This window comes from Coturnix japonica, chromosome 3, assembly GCF_054131305.1.
Source record: "Coturnix japonica strain WE chromosome 3, WE-NBRP24, whole genome shotgun sequence".
NCBI lineage: Eukaryota > Metazoa > Chordata > Aves > Galliformes > Phasianidae > Coturnix > Coturnix japonica.
The window spans coordinates 90,927,045-90,939,771 of record NC_140665.1 but is presented as its reverse complement, the minus strand read 5'-3'; the positions used below and the strand labels follow the sequence as shown (position 1 = coordinate 90,939,771).

Sequence of the window (12,727 nt, the reverse complement as noted above, 5' to 3'; positions counted from 1 at the left end):
AATATTCCAAAATGGAAGTATTTATACAATAATATCTTATGTTCAATTATTAAAGAAGCTTACTTAAAATAGTTTCAGCCTGCTGTATGTTTTGACATATGATGCTGAAGAAACAAGCAATATTACTTCCTCAGGCAGAATATTAAAAATGGAACTTAATTTCAGCTTTCTTGAATAATTCAGTTAATTAATTGCATTCCCAGCCACATGAACTTTGTGACTGCTGTGCAGAGCAAAACAAATTGAATCTCTCTCAAAAATACACTTGTTTCTTGACACTGTGCAAAGCTTTTACCAACGCGACAAAATACAAGTTTAAATCCCGTCCGGAATCCTCAAGCACTTAGAATCAACTCGTTTGAAATCAAGAAGATTTCAAGAAACATTATCACCTGTGATAGGCTGAAAAAAATCCCTAAGAAGGCCCACAGAAGTCACACAGGACTGTTCACTTCAGCAACTGGGACTGCAGCCATTAAAACAAAGCAGTATACAGCGCAGTCTCAAAGGTCAGAATAGTCACCTGCCTGCATGGAAACACAAAAGGTAAATCCCTCATTGCGTATGAAGTGAGTGCTAAGATAACCTCAGCAGAGCATCCATCCGACCAGCTGATTACAAAGGAAAGACAATTTCATCAATGACTTCATCAAAGAGCAATTACTCTCTTGGAAAGGAAAAGAAAGCAACATCCCCAACAACAAGCATCACAATTAATGGCCCAAGGGAAGGATGATGGCCAGAGACTTTGAAGTTAGAGACTCAGTTCCCAGCTGAGCCTCAGATTTGTGTGTGTGCAGCTGATAAATTATTTAATGCCTGCACTTCAGTTATGGGAAAAAAAAAGAAATAGAAGAATATGGTAATTTTTCAATAAAAGGAGAGTGCAGGAAGGATAATGTACTGATTGAATTACAAACCACTCGTACTATTGTGATGAGGGTTACAGATAGACCTGAAGGTACTTTGGCCGTGACTGCATCAGTCAGAAAGCACAAACTCTCACTAAGGGAAAATATTAGCTCTTCTTCAACTAAAGTCATCATTTTGGTTTGCCAAAACCTCCCAACTGATTCCTGCTTTCTCTAGGATTACAGACCAGAACACAAAGCTAGTGCCATAACATAATGGCGCTGGCAATTTCAATATCAAGGAGAGGTTGTTGGTTCACATAAACGTTCAAAACATGCACCTCAAAAAGAAAACCTTAGAGAAGACTGAGGTGCAACAGAGCAAGCAAAACCTAAGGCTGTAGTTTGGTGAGCATTTTCCAGACAGCCAGAATAGGGTTGCTTAGGACTCCTGCCGTCCTTTCAGCTGCTCCTGTACAAGTGTTTGTGGGGACAAGTGGTGAACCACAGCAGACAAGTGATCTGCCTTCAAAGCGATGTATATAGAAAAACTTTTTTCAGTTGGATTCAATACAACTCAGACGAGAAGGCAAGGGACAAGCAGGGGTAAGTAGAATGGTCAACAAACCTGTGTGCTCCTACTGGAGAACATCTCCAAGACCATTCCTGAACAAGAATTACATTCATGGCTACTTGAGTTGAGCAAGCACTTACTGTTGTTCTCTCTTTTTCTCTTTTCTCACCCTTAGCATCACACTAGTCTTAACCTTCCTTCACATGTCCCTTCATTCCACGTTCGGAAGAATGTGGATGTTTTGCTGTTGATTTAAATAACTGATATAATCAGTGACAATGGTAAGAAATTCAGTACTGAAGACTGCAAAGTCATTTCACCTTGGGGCACTGTGGTTATTTGAACTGGAAGATCATTTACCAAAACACTAGAGAGATTAAGCATTTTGGTTTAGCTGTTGTAGGTCCAAGGTGTTGGCCCTACCAGTCTATGTGCCTTCCCAAATCAGTGCAAGTTTGACTTGGTAACAAACACTTCCAGAAGAACTGCATGCACAAAATGGGATGCGACACAGATGTTGTATTCATCCACTAGGATGTGAAATGCGGAATGGAAGTAAATGGTTTTCTTGAACTGTTCTGGTTTTGCAATTAGATTATTTGAAATAAGCTACCAAAAACCTACATCAGGCCCGCAGCCAAAGGGAGTCAGCACACATTCAGTGCACAATAGGGATTATGAAGAAAATTTTAAAAAGCACAGAATATAGGAGAAATAAGCCACCTTCCTGACAGGATCTCCAAGCTATTACGTAGAGAAACAACCAATTGATTTTGATGGGTTAATATGGTAGCAATAGCCCACGTCCTATGCTTGTTCAGGTACCCTGATAGACAAGCTGCAGTCTGGTCTCTCCAAACTTGAAACAGTCCTAACTAAGAAAGAAGAAAAAGGGTTAAGTGCTCAGAAACATTTAAGCTAAAAACTAACATAAGCATAAAATCAGCTGAGAAAAAGCCACACGTGAACAAACTGCAGCTGGAAATCAGGAAAACAAACCCAGTTCTGGAAAGCCTGGGAATGAAGGGTAAAAAAAAAATACCAGGCCATCATAGGAGGAGCCTGAATAAACTTCTGAAGGATTGTTGTGGTGGCTCCTGCAGCGGTACAGAGCCAGACTTGCCCTGTAGGAGGGTTCTTTTAGTCCTCCAATTCTCTGTGAAATCTTTTGATACTGTGTCATTTTAGAGCAGGGATGCACATCTATAGACTGATGCATGAAATACTGAAACATTTCCAGTCACTAATACTATATTGTAGCCTGGCTTACGGTCCTAAAAATGGTGCTCTGCCTTGCTTGCTTTTTGTTTCAGTTAAAGACATGGGTCCCTCCCCTACAAGTCTGTGATTCTGCCATCTCCATGTCATAAATACATACACGCTACATTGATGCTCACACACACACCACAATGCCATCCTCCCCACCTTCAACTGCTGTGCAATTTGAAGTGGCTGCTGACATTGCACATTCTAACACACTTCTTTAAACCCATTTACAATGCCCAGAAAACTTCTGAATCAGAAAAAAAGTAACCATTTAATTCATACAGTGGGATCGTTTTGCCCTCTCATTTAATGCTTCGAGCTTTCACTCCCAAAAAGTCCAACCCCCTTCACTCTATGGCAGTTGTTTATTTTGGCATCTTTTTGCCCCAGCACAATATACTCAAAGAGGACATATGAATTATTGTCATGCTCCCACTCAGTTTCTACTGATAAGGCCTTAGACTTCCTCGACTTCCCTTTTGTTAAAAATAGTAATAACAACTTTAATTTAGAGGGGAGAAAAAAGAAGAAAAGCATTCTATAGATACAGTACATTAGTAAAGAAGCTGCTTTGTGGTCTAAATGGTCACATTAAAGTGAATGAACGTCTAAGGCCCATACGTACTGACTGTACATGAAGCAATTCAAATCACACTGTAATTTATTTATTTTTTGCTAAGTTCCACATGCCTGATGAGAATGTAGCAACATGTATGTCTTGAATTATTAGAGGCAGGGGGCCAACATACCAAAATAAAGAGAAGCTTTCAGAATGAGCGCTACACTGGAGGGAGAAGGGCTGAACTGCAGCTCACTGATCAGTAGCACGGCTTTTCTCCTCCTGTAAGAACAAAGTCCAGTTTCACTTGCCAAAGGCCAATTTCCATTTTAACTGCTTCAAAGCCTTCTACTCCGAACAAAGAAACACACCAGCTAATGAGAACCAAACCCATCTTATTACGAAGAAATCAGCGCTAGGTTAATGAAACTTCCTGAACTGCTATTCTGCATCCTAGTCCATGGGCCACAATCTGTCCTGCTACTTTAAAATAAGAACAATAATAAGCCTGTTCAAGTGCATTTCACATTGCCTAGGCAGATTTCAGCCCCCTGGGAAATACAATATTCCAACACTTATTGGTGTTTTAAGTCTAGCCTTAAAATCTCAAAACTAGCAACAGTCTGAAAAATCAGCATTCTCTCATTAGGTCTGTACAACATTTGGGGTTCTTTCTTCTGATGGTTGAAATTAGTAAAACATTCAGCACATTTCAGGCTGACAACAGAGGAACGAATGTGTTACTTGCTCTTTTCAGAGGAGCAGAGCAAAAAACAAGCTGTTCTATTTTTATTATATTTAATTGGAGGAGGAAAATAAGTAACAAACCGGGTAAACATCCTGAAGATTCTGGCACCTTTTAAAGAATCAAAGGATGTAGGGAACAACAAGGCAGTAGCAGGACGAATGGGCAGCCCATGGGCTCTGCTGGTGAGATGGTCACTTGGAAAACAGAAGAGTTCAAACATCTTTTGTGCCAAATTTACAGAGGTCTGGGCCTCCTTCTTAGGAAAGTCCACTTGCATCAGTGCTTTGTACCTCTGTGGCTCAGAAAATACATGTAAAGGAACAGAAATACAGCCACGCTGAGTCAGATCGACAGTCCATTTAACCTGGCATCCTCTCTCAGCAGTGGCCAGCAGTATGTTTGGAGCAGTAACGGAAGAAAAGCCCACATACATCCTTCCCCAGGATAATCTCCTAAATTCCAGCAAGCACTTTAAGAAGAAAAGACTGAGAAACGTCCAACCAGAAAACATTACGCAGCCCAACAGGCTACTCTCAAGAGAAACAGGAAACCAAGTTTTCTAACTCCACATAAAAGCAAGAGCAAATTCAAGCTGTTTTTCTGCAGCCCGGCCTGAGCGCTGTGGGAAGAAGCGCGGGAGGAAGGAGAAGGAGGAGGCCTTCATCTTTGCTCCCTTTCTGACTTAAAACATTTGAAAGTCTCTAATACATTCCATTCTTCTTACGCAGGAAAGTTTCGGTTTAGAAAGGCTAAAATTAACTATTTGCAATTTGTGGTTATCTGGATGAAAATTCGTTAAAAGTCACAACCAATATTTCCTTCTTTCTTTCTTTTTAAAGACGGGGGGGGAGGGGGAGGGTAAGGTATCAATTGGAACTCCAACAAGAAGATCACCTAAGTTCTGCTAGAGGAATAACTACATTTTGGCAAATAAATCCCCAAACAAACCCCTAAATCATCCTACAGAAAGATCCTACATGCTTTCCCCCACACTGCCCATTTAACTAACAAAGACACAAATCAAATATAGTGCAATACTTTTAATTCCAGTATAAACAATGATACATAATATATAATAACCGCTCTACCTTAAAAGCAAAATCTAACCTCATCTTCAATGTTAGTAATTTGTATTAAAGTACTGAGCTCCGCAGCAGCCATAAATCACTCAGTACCTCACACCTTCTGGTGTTTCAGGATAAATAACAGTGCCAGAGGCTGCTGCAAATGCTGAACACAAATAGGAACAGCCTTCCCAGAGACAAAAGGATGCAGAACCACAGCCAGCGAGTACAGAAAGGAGAGGTGAGCGAACAATTGCAGTAGAGACACAGCAAAAGTCAGCTTAGCCAGACTGCTTTTATTTATACAGTAACAACAGCAAGTTTTGAACACTCACACCGTACCAGTAAGCACCATCTTTTGACGTTTCTGGAGCATCTTTAAAGGCAATCTGGATCTTGCTGTAATTATATCTCTATGTCAAAAGATCAGAGGCACTCACAGACATTCTCAGTTTATTTTTCTATTGGAAACTCTCTGCATTGCTACCCTCAATCTATCTTTCTGTTACAGAAGGCAGTAAAAAGCTTCCTAAGTTTCATCACCCCCTTCCAAAATCCTATTTCCATTCTCTTTATGTCACTTCCTCCCTCCACACATCAGCCCTTTTCCAACCTCTGTCCACTGATCATCTGGCACATTACAAGAGGCTGGGCCTTCATTTGCATCCTCTGGGACACAAGTTTCATATTCTCAACTCAGTTTAGTTTTGAGCGACTTCTTTATTTGGAAAGAACATGTGAAGGAGTACTCCAGAATATTATATTCTACAATAATCGTGGCAGTTAATTTAAATATACATTGGTCTTAGGCCTGAGATGTGTCTACTTAAGAGAATAGGAAAGCACAGAGACAGACACATGATAAAAAAAGATGGGGTTTAACGCAGAATTGTCTCTCAAAGCATCTTTCCACAAAAGCAATACTCCTCCAGCATCTGGGTTTGTGGTTCCTGTGGGGCCAGTGCCAAGGCAATCTGTTTGAACAAGCACTGGGCTATCTGGCAGAAAAGAACAGTAAGCATTAAAGCTCTAAATGACTGTACATGCAGCTAAGGGTATGCATGGTGAAAAGAAGTAGTGCTATTGCTCAGGGAAACTGACATTTGTAAGAAGTAATCCTACTGCAAAGTAAAAGATGGGAAAATTTGACACTGCTCTATCACAGAATCTCAAAGGTTGGAAGGGACCTCAAGGGACCATTAAGTCCAACACTAATGATACAACAGGTACCCTACAAGAGGTTGCACAGGTACATGTCCAGCCAGGTCTCAAATATCTCCATAGAAGGAAGCTCCACACAAACACATCTGAGCACAGTATCTTATTAAAGTCATGGTACAAGGTCAAACAGGTGATCTCAGAAATTTCCTCCATCAATAAAGAGAAATCTCAGAGGTTCAGAGCCTTTGAAGCCCTAGTCCCAACAAGTCACTACATGACACTTTTGCACACTAAGCAAAAAAGGTGTCTGCTAACTCAGTTTCCAGGTGGGTCCCTCACTGTATCAAGTTGGACAGATACTTAAGCAAGGCGGGGGGCAAATACCAAACATTTTTGTGTAGTGACACTTCTTGCTTAAGAGAAAAGAATGGAGACCTCAGACGCCAACTAGTTTTCAAGAACACCTCCACCTCTTAGATTATTTTATAGCAAGCAATGCAGTCTCAATTTCTCTTTTTACAATTTTACCATCATAATTGCAGCTATCTACTTCCAAATCTGAGGTGAGTGGATTTTAAATGGAGATCTCATAAGCAAAGTAACAGACTTGAATTTACTTCTGTACAGAGGATCATCTTTTAAACAAAAAGTTTAATTTTTGTTTAAGAAGGACAAAGCAAGAACCACTGATGTCATCTGTCTGGAATTCAGTAAGGCCTTTGACACCGTATCCCACAACATCCTTCTCTCCAGATTGGGAAGATATGGATTTGATGCGTGGACTGTTCGATGGATGAGGAACTGGTTGCAGGGTCGAGTCCAGAGAGCGTGGTCAATGGCTCAACACCTGGGTGGAGATCAGTGATGAGCAGTGTTCCACAGGGGTTGGTGGTGGAACAGATACTCTTTAATACCTTCATTAAAGGCATCTGACAGTGGGGCTGAGTGAATCCTCAGCAGGTCTGCTGATGACACCAAGCTGTGGGGTGTAGCTGACACACCAGAGGGATGGGGTGCCGTCCAGTGGGACTCAGGCTGAGCAGTGGGCCTAGGTGAACATCATGAGGTTCAACAAATCCAAATGCAAGGTCTCGCACCTGGGTCGAAGCAACCACCATTACCAGTGCAAGCTGGGGGATGAAAGCACGGAGCGCAGCCCTGCTAAAAAGAACCTGGGGATAACAGTGGATAGGAAACTAGACATTAGGCAGTAATATGCCCTTAGCCTAGAAAGCCAACCATATTCTTGGCTGCGTCAAAAGAAGCAACACCAGCAGGTCAAGGGAGGTGATCCTGCCCCTCTACTCTGCCTCATGTGAGGCTGTACCTGGAGCACTGCATCCAGACGTGGACTCCTCAGTGCAGGAGAGACATGGACCCGTTAGAGCACATCTAGAGAAGGGTCACAAAAATGATCCAAGGGCTGAAAGACCTCCCATACAAGGACAGGCTGAGAAAGCTGGGGCTGGTCATACTGGAGAAGAGAAACTCCGAGGTGACCTGAAAGCAACCTTTAAATATCTACAGGGGAATTATAGGTAAGAGTCTGTACTCTTCAGCAGAGTCTGTGGTGACACAGACTGGTATTCCACATCATAACATCATGTAGTGCACTGGGAGTTTAAGCGTTAATGCTCCAGTTCCAGGTACCTGTCCAAAAAAGAACTACACACCCCAAGGGGGCTCTGCAGTCAGAGTTATGTCAATCAAACATTTGACAACATCAGTATCTCCCTATATGGGTTCATTGGAACAAAAAGAAACTGCCTTCATTTCATTTTGTTGATGCTTTGTCATGCTGTAACCATCTGTAAAGAGCTTGCATTTCTGTTGCATAAATCCATAAACACAACAGACTCTTAATTTCCTTTTGGGAATGTGTTTATAAATGGAGAATCCATCCAAACCATCATACGCTGGCATTCATTACAGGTGCTGAATGAGAGAGATGCCGAGACACTACTTCACTCTTGAAAACAATTGTTTAAATTGGAGTTCCAATAGCTTCAAGTGCAGCTAAAATTAATGGTTCAGGCACTCCCACCACTAAGGACAGCTTCCTAGAAGTGTAAGTGATACTTCAGTCACACAGTTACTGGTGCAGCCAATAGTAGATAAAAAATATCCATTTACACCATATTTGATGTAAAAATAAAAGCCTTACCAACTGCATGACCTTTGGCAAACTAATTATGGAGTTCAGATACACTGAAGATATCAATAAAACAGATTAATCAAGACTTTACTACTGACCACCAGGAAGATAAATTCATACGCAGCCAGCTACCTAACACAACCAACTCCACACGTGACTGGCAAAAACTGCTGATATGAAAAACATGTCAACCACCAAGTGCCACCAAGAGAGCAGTAAAGCAACACAAAAGAACGAACTAAGCAGAAGAATGAATGAAACCAAACAAAAAGCAGCTTACAAAAGATTTATTACCTCAGTGCCTCTGTAATGCTACTCTCTTCAGCACAGCTAGTGTCTAGTCTACAAGGAACTCAACATGTAGGAGGACTCTACCATTATTTTTGTTGTTGGGAAACATACTCCTACAGCACTGTAAAACAAACAAATGATTAAAAACATGTGCTTCACATGAGTCTGTACTGCATGTGATAACAGAGCAGGGGCTCTGTGCTTGCATGCGCTAAGGAAATTTCCACTCCTATTGCTATAGCCGAACACTAATCCTTTTTGATTGAAAGGGCTTAAAATGATTAGGAAATGCATTTGTTTCTAACTCGCCTTCCCTTAAAAACAGCCTAAATTTCCTTAAAATCGCATATCCCGGCAAGAAATCTTGTACAAAGAACATAAAACCATAAACCATGAGAAAACATGCAAATATTCACATCACTTCAATATTTTGCCTTCAAATGCTCTTTCTAAATGTAGAACAAAGCTTTCAGAAATGTAATTTGCCCAGTCCTAATCACTTCAGCTCTTTTCACGTACCTACTACACGCATACTTAGCATAATGCCTAGACAGAAAGATAGATTTCAGACCAGACTACACTGATAATCTGATCTTTAATCAGGGATGGCTGAGGGGTCTGCAGTCAGCAGGTGCTCCCCTATACCACACTGCCCTGGAACAATAGCAAGCAGAATTTCAGCCCTCACTCTCAATTCGTCGTTTTTCTTGTTTTAAAATGTCAGATGGTAGAATTTATACTTCATGTTCCATCACGTTAACTTTCATAGCCACCTATTAAAGAATACTCCAAAGAAATACATTTCACTCACACCATTTACATAGTAAAATGAACAGAATTCACCTATACAAAGAAGCAAATGTTTCGAATTCTGCCCAACACCAACTCACTTGAAAACAAAGCCTTCTACTCTAGACAAAAAAAGCGTATTATACCCAAATTTATTTCCTGCAAAGCAGCACAGCTTCTAAGAACAAAGCTATTCACTTACAGCACTGCATCTCAGTTTGTTCATCAATAAACTCTCCCCTATAAGGCAAATTATTTTCCGCATCCAAACACAACCAACTGTGAGATACACACAGAATCACAGAATGACCCGGGTTGGAAGGGACCTCAAGGATCATGCAGTTCCAACCCCCCTGCCTGGCAGGGCCACCAAACATACACCTTTACTAGATCAGGTTGCCCAGGGCCCCGTCCAACCTGGTCTTGAACACCTCCAAGGACGGGGCATCCACAGCCTCCCTGGGCAGCCTGTTCCAGGGCCTAACCACTCTCCTAGTGAAGAATTTCCCCCTAACATCCAACCTAAATCTTCCCTCTTTTAACTTAAAACCATTTCCCCGTGTCCTGCTATTGTCAGCCCTTTTGAAGAGTTTACTCCTCTCCTGGGTGTAAGTTCCCTTCAGGTATTGAAAGGCTGCAATGAGGTCACCTGCAACCTTCTATTCTCTGCATAACACTTAGCCTTATGTCCCACTCTCTGGATACAGCACACAACTCTTCTTCCACTCTCCCAAACTGCAAGGCAGGCTGTGCCACAGCTCCCTTCCACCATCCTTTCCCTACACTCCCTGCCCACCTCCTCACTCCCATGATCCTCCCCATGTCAGCCCTCTCCCCATGCTGCTGGCTGCCACTTTCACCCCACTTTCAGCAGAAACGCTGACGCATTCTCCCTTCCTCTGCAGTTCCTGTCAATTCTTATTTCTCTGAACTTCCTTAGACTTCTGATCCATTTCCTTCTCCCCCTCTTAATGCTTCTGCCTATGTCAGTTCCTGACCCTCCTCCACAACACACGCACCATCAGTGCTTCTGCTGCTGGACGATCCCCTCTGCTCCGTTTTTAATCAAGACTTCATCCTCTTGCTCGTCACTTTTTACTGATCTTCATATTTCTTCTTATGTGTTTCAGCTGTCTATCACTTTCCAAGTCTTTTTCTTGCACTCCCCTCTTCTGCTGTTTCCTAGCCAAGTTTTTCTCCTCCCCTTAATACCAACATAGATGTAATTTTGTGAAAGAAGTCTGGATTTAGTCCAAATGAAAGAAGCCGACAGTCATCTTAATCACAGGCAAATCCAACATCTTAACGGCAGAATCTCCTCCAGCTTGTGTCTCTATCCCATCAAGAACAACTGCATCCAGTGAGCCTTCTGAATGCAGAAGAGCTTGATGCTAACAAATGCAAGACGATGGGAAGACTGGAGGATAAAAGAGAAATCACCCTACCAGCAGCCTGCAATAAGCTCCATAGTTACACACACCGAACTTGTGTCATTCCCTATCTTTATCTACATTTTCCAGACGAGTTTTAGTAGAAGTCTGAGATGAGACACAGTAAAGCAGGGACTTAAACCTTACATGAAAACCTTCCTACGCAGCTTTAAAATTATGGCTCTCAGCAGTTCTATTTTTCATAAGAACCTGTAGAACACCAGGGAAAGAGCAAAGAAGGAGCCGCCATACTGCATGTATGAGAAGGCCAGAACACACTGCTTAAATGAGTCTCAGCAATCAAAGCATTAAAGGAGTTTAAGCCCAGACATTACTTCAAAACAGTTCTTAAATCTTTGTTAAAAACAACTCATGTAACAATTACAGTAATTCTTTGATGGTCTGTCCATTCAAACACTGCTCATTCCTTTCCTTTGGTGCATTCTTCTCCAGAGTACTGAAGAACTTCCAGAACGCTTCATTCACTATTTTTCCCAACACCAAGTTCTCACACAACTCATTACAACTTCAAAAACTAACACAAACATAAAAGGACCGTCCTCCAGCAGCGGCAGCTTCTGTAAATAGTGTAAATAGCTGCTGGCATTACTTCTCAAATATATCTGGAAGCAGGAAGAAAAGCCAGTTATTTTGCTAGTCTGCTGCTCAGCCACAGATACTTGCAACATCTGAATCCAAATCTCTTCTCAATTTAACAGCCATGGACCGCACTGCTGCATCTTCTGCAATCATTTCTATTAGCAGACATGATTTATTCTTCTATTTCCAATCCCACTTTCTTTTTTTCCCTACCCCTCTGTGCTTAAGTATCATCTTAGTCTTCAGAGGATTCATTAGGAGTCTTTGCAAGTCAATATCCTACTTCATTCAGGATCCTGGGAAATAAGTTAACCAGCCCCCGCAAACTGAGTGCTTTAAGCTCAAAGTCTTGTTTTTCACTTTGCTTGCTTGCATTTCTATTTCTGCTCTCCGTTCTACCTACTTCCCCACTTACAGTTTGAAAACTCCAGTAGAACACTTGTTTAGATCTGGTAATACTTGCATTACCTTTAGCACTACCATCCTTTCTTTGTCTCTTCACAAATCTCTATGACTAAACAATGCCTTTGTTTCCCTTGTTGCCTGCTGATACAGCTACAGAAACTTGACTTTTACAAGTTGGCCCCTTTCCTTTACACATACTGTTTAACCACACAGCTTTCCTCTATCCATCAGTCCTTTTCACCCCATTTTGGACACACTCTGTTCATTTGTGACATTCTTCTCTATGTTTTCCAAGACCACAGCTTTTCCCATAACATTCCCCTTTCTTGGGATATATTATGTTCAGTAAATTAACTCTTCAGTTCTGCTGATTTCATCAGCTCTCAGTTTCTACTCCGAACTCAACTTTTTGGATCGTTCTGCTTTGTTTTGCTTTTAATATACAACAATACAACTTTTAATGATTCAAACACTTTGCTTACTTCCTGTCTCAACCACATCATCCATGTGATTGCTGCCTCACAACAGTATATTCTCCTGCTCCTACACATTTCCTCCTGTCCTTGGAGGTGTTCAAGACCAGGTTGGACGGGGCCCTGGGCAACCTGATCTAGTAAAGGTGTATGTTTGGTGGCCCTGCCAGGCAGGGGGGTTGGAACTACATGATCCTTGAGGTCCCTTCCAACCCGGGTCATTCTGTGATTCTGTGACATACATATGCAGCCTTTTGCTCTGCAGTGCTTATTATCTCATCATTCCAATTTTGATTACTACGAACATCTGACCTGAGAAATAAACAGTCTTTCTCAGTCACATCTGTTCATGACAATTCTG

General features: G+C 41.6%; 1 protein-coding gene across 3 annotated transcripts in view; it reads right to left on the bottom strand.

Moving 5' to 3' along the window:
- The window catches only part of ASAP2 (ArfGAP with SH3 domain, ankyrin repeat and PH domain 2), a 77,644-nt gene that overhangs the window by 57,646 nt on the left and 7,271 nt on the right, over positions 1–12,727 (bottom strand). The window contains exon 2 of one of the 3 annotated variants that reach the window (XM_085543945.1): positions 3,441–3,532. The exons of the other annotated variants lie outside the window; for them this stretch is intronic. The gene's annotated coding sequence lies outside the window, so the exon portion shown is untranslated. The remainder of the gene's footprint in view (positions 1–3,440; positions 3,533–12,727) is intronic. 3 annotated transcript variants of the gene reach the window in all.